The sequence below is a fragment of the Pyrus communis genome, chromosome 11 (genome assembly GCF_041283825.1).
Source record: "Pyrus communis isolate YQ-2024b chromosome 11, ASM4128382v1, whole genome shotgun sequence".
NCBI classification, from domain to species: domain Eukaryota; kingdom Viridiplantae; phylum Streptophyta; class Magnoliopsida; order Rosales; family Rosaceae; genus Pyrus; species Pyrus communis.
Genome location: NC_142575.1, coordinates 1,095,557 through 1,099,767, shown reverse-complemented (window position 1 = coordinate 1,099,767; position 4,211 = coordinate 1,095,557). Strand labels below are relative to the sequence as shown.

General features: G+C 38.7%; 1 pseudogene; it reads left to right on the top strand.

Annotated features, from left to right (window-relative positions):
- The first annotated feature begins 644 nt into the window (after positions 1-644).
- LOC137743247 (receptor-like protein 3) lies at positions 645-4,211 on the top strand (annotated as a pseudogene).

Here is a 4,211-nt window from a genome sequence, read left to right as displayed (position 1 = left end):
GTCTCAACATTCTTGCTGGGAAACTTCCTTCTAGTTAATTATTCTGGCTTGGCTTTTAAAGTCAAGAAAAAGACTTGCACATAAATGTGAAACATTGACTAAGAGAGCTACAGTCAAACCAAAAACTAAGAGATTAAAGCATCTTTCAACGACTTTGAAGTCGTCTCCCATAATTTGCAGTTATTGCATGCAATCGTTGTAACCACTTTCCATTATGTAATTTATTTATATTTTATAATGTTATAAGTTCTTTGTAACCACTTTTCGTTACGTAATTTATTTATAATTATGTAGTCATTAGTATAGGATGATGATGGGAAAAAACTCGTGTATAAATCTTTTACTCATGTGCATTTGATTATTAAGGAAAAATCTTTTCTACGTAAACTATATAATTATTCATCTATTAGTTATTAACTCTCTTTTTTAGTCATCAGTGTATGATTAATATATCATTGTTATTAAAAAATTAATTATTTCTCCTGCCTAATCTCAAAAAAACTGATCTTTTAAAAAAGATTTCCAAACAATCATTTCCAAAACTAAAATTTGTTTTAGATCTTCCAAAAAGCACGACCCCAAAGTCAATGTAAACCTTCTAATACGTTGCCGCCAAGTTGCCAACCCGTGATTAGACCCTCCATTAGTGACGTCCCATGTTCTGCAGGTTTGTTTCTTTTCTATATAAGTGGAAAGCAAAGACTTCAAAACTCAAACATTGCGCACAAGAATTCGAACCATCACCTAATTACCTTCTTCCCTTTGTTAATTCTACCTCCTTTGCTCCAAACAAGGGAGTGTATATATACACCCGAAACGATGTGAGCAATATAATTCCAGTGCAGACATAGCGAAAAACATCATGCCGGAAGCTAGCCGCGAAATACCTTATGGAGTCCTCTTCCTGTTTTTTTTGTTCTCTACTTTCATTTCTACAAACCATGCTTGCAAGGAGGCAGATCACAACTCTCTTTTGTCATCTTTTGATATATCTTCTTCTCGTTTAAATTGGTCTTCCAGTGATTGTTGTCACTGGGAAGGCATCGCTTGTGATGCCGATGGTAGGGTAACACATGTTTCATTGCCCTCTAAGCGTCTCCAAGGAAGCGTTTCTCGCTCCCTTGGAAGCCTCACGCATCTTTCGCACCTCAATCTCTCCCACAATCTGCTTTCCGGTCCTCTGGAAGCTGGACTCTTCTTGTCCTCGAGTCACCTTGAAATCCTTGATTTGAGCTATAACCATATCTCCGGAGAATTACCTTTGTTTCTATCATCTACTTACATTCAAATAGTGGATTTGTCGAACAATCAATTCAATGTTACAATTCCTTCTTCATTCCTCCAGTATGCCTGGAATTTGAGCATTCTGAATGTCAGCAAAAATCATTTTACAGGCCAAATACCTTCCTCTATCTGTCTTCGTTCCTCTTCGATTAGAGGCATGGATTTCTCCAACAACGATTTCAATGGTTAAATAAAAAATCGTTTAACTATTTAATTAACGTTGTCAAAATTTCAGCATTTAACTGAAAAACATGGTTCATTTATTTATTGGATAACAATTAGATGACAAAACAAGTATGAATTACTTTGATTTTTGGCGAAGTTGGACTTTAAAAGGTGACACAGAAATAGATAATTCAGATTATTGTACAACATTAAGATAAGAAAAAAAAAAAGAAATTTCGATAACTGGCAACACCAGGCTTTACGGAGGTAGTGCCAATCTCCAACTGCAAGTGCAAGTCCCATAAGGGAGGATCATTTCGAAACTTGACATTAATAATCCCCTTTAGTGTTTTGCCATATTTCTTTCTTTGTTCGTCAAGAAAGGAAAGGAAAGAAATTTCGTAAAGTACAATAACAAACTCTTATTTGCAAGTTTCATATGCTACTCTGCTAAGAGCTACTGATGGATTATCTGAGGCTAATTTTTTATTGGTGCTGGAAGTTTTGGGGTTGTGTACAAGGGAGTTCTCGATGTTGATGATAGAGCTCAATTGGTTGCCGCCGTAAAGGTGTTTAACTTGTTACACCATTGAGCAGCAAAGTGTTTTATATCTGGATTTGAGGTTTTGAGAAATATCAAGCATCGAAATCTCGTCAAGATTATAACTGTATATTCAAGTGTTGATTCTCTTGGTAATGATTTCAAGGCTTTGGTTTATGAGTACATGGAAAAGGAAGCTTAGAGAAGTGGCTGCATCCACCGACTGATATTGAAAGAAGCAAGAGAGGCACCCAAGAGTTTAAATCTTTTGCAAAGGCTCAGCATTGCCATTGATGTTGCTTGTGCTTTTGATTAGTCGATTATCTTCATAATCACTGTGAAACATCAATAGTTCATTGTGATCTGAAGCCAAGTACTGTTCAATTGGACAACATGTCGACTAGACATGTTTCTGACTTTGATTAGCAAGGTTTCTCTCACAACTGACCAGTATAAAAGCTTCAACAAATAAAACAAATTTTTCTGGACTAACAGAACGCTTGGTTATGTGGTTTTAGGTAAATATTCACATCCTCTCCACAATATCCCCTTTTTTTTTTTATATAAATTTTGCATAATTCAACTATTTTATTCTCAGTTTGCTAACAATATTTTCTGATGTTTGAATGGCAGAGTGTGGTATGGGGAGTCCGCTTGGACTAGGAAACTGTTCGAAATTGGAAACCTTTCGTGCGGGCTTCAATACTCTCTCTGGAACGCTTCCTAGTGATCTCTACAAAGCTCAGGCTCTTCATGAAATTTCATTACCTTCCAATCAGCTTTTCGGTCACTTTAGTGACAACATTGTCAACCTCACCAGCCTCACAATCCTAGAGATCTACTTCAATCATTTGAGTGGCCCACTTCCTCTCCACATCGGGAAGCTTTCCAAATTAAAACTCATGCTCCTTCATCTCAACAACCTTGAAGGTCCTCTGCCCCCATCTTTGATGAATTGCACAAACCTTATCGAACTCAATCTTGGATTCAACCGTTTGGATGGAAATATCTCGGAGCTAAATTTTTTCAAACTTGATCAACTTATCAAACTTGATCTCGTGAGTAATCACTTCTCTGGCGCCATGCCAAAAAGCCTTTACTCATGCAAGTATCTGAAAGCAGTTCGCCTGAGCAGTAATGATCTAGAGGGACAAATACAACCTGAGATTGTTTCGTTGAAATACCTATCCTTCCTCTCGCTTGGTAGGAACAGACTCACTAATGTCACCGGCGCTATACATATATTGATGCGTTTGGAAAGTCTCAGGGTGGTCGCACTTCCACATAGTTTTCTAGGTGAAGAACTGCCGGATGGTGATGCAATGATTGGTTCTGGGTTTCAAAATCTCTGCCTTTTTAGCTTATCGAACTGCCAACTTAGAGGTCATATTCCGGTGTGGATGTCAAAGCTCAAGAAACTCAAACTCCTTGATTTGTCTTCTAACAAACTCACAGGCTCAATACCTCCTTGGTTGGGAAGTCTTCCTAGTCTTTTTGTCATAAGCTTGTACAACAACTCGCTTTCTGGGGGACTTCCCAAGGAGCTTTTCTCACTTCAAGCTCTTGTATCTGAGAAGCCTTCAGCTCAAACGGATAGTGGTCATGTCGAACTACCTATATACGCTCAGCACACGAATGAAACTGTCGCAGCTCTGCAGTACAACTATCTGTCCAACTTGCCGTCAGGTATTTACATCGCAAATAACAGTCTAAGTGGCAACATTCCCATTGAGATAGGCCGGTTGCAAAACCTTCACGTGCTGGATATCAGTTTCAACAACATAGTTGGCAGCATCCCGGACCAGGTATCTAAGCTCACAAACTTGGAGATATTAGACCTCTCAAGAAACCATCTGTCGGGTAGAATCCCAGCTTCACTATCAAGCCTTCATTTCTTGGCTTCACTTAGTGTTGCATACAACAACCTTCAAGGACAAGTACCGTTAGGCACACAGCTCCAAGGCTTTGATGCCACTGCCTATGAGGGCAACCCGGGACTTTGCGGTTCCCCGCTTCCAAACAAATGCCAGCAGATGAATACAAGTGATACTGCAACTAAGAACATGGCAATGGGAACGAAATTCCATGGTTTCATATTTCAGTGGCTCTTGGTTTCATTGTAGGATTTTGGGGAGTTTGTGGCCCTCTAGTTTTTAGCACGTCTTGGCGATATGCGTATTTCCAATTTCTCTCTAATGTTAAAGATCGCTTCGTATGCTAA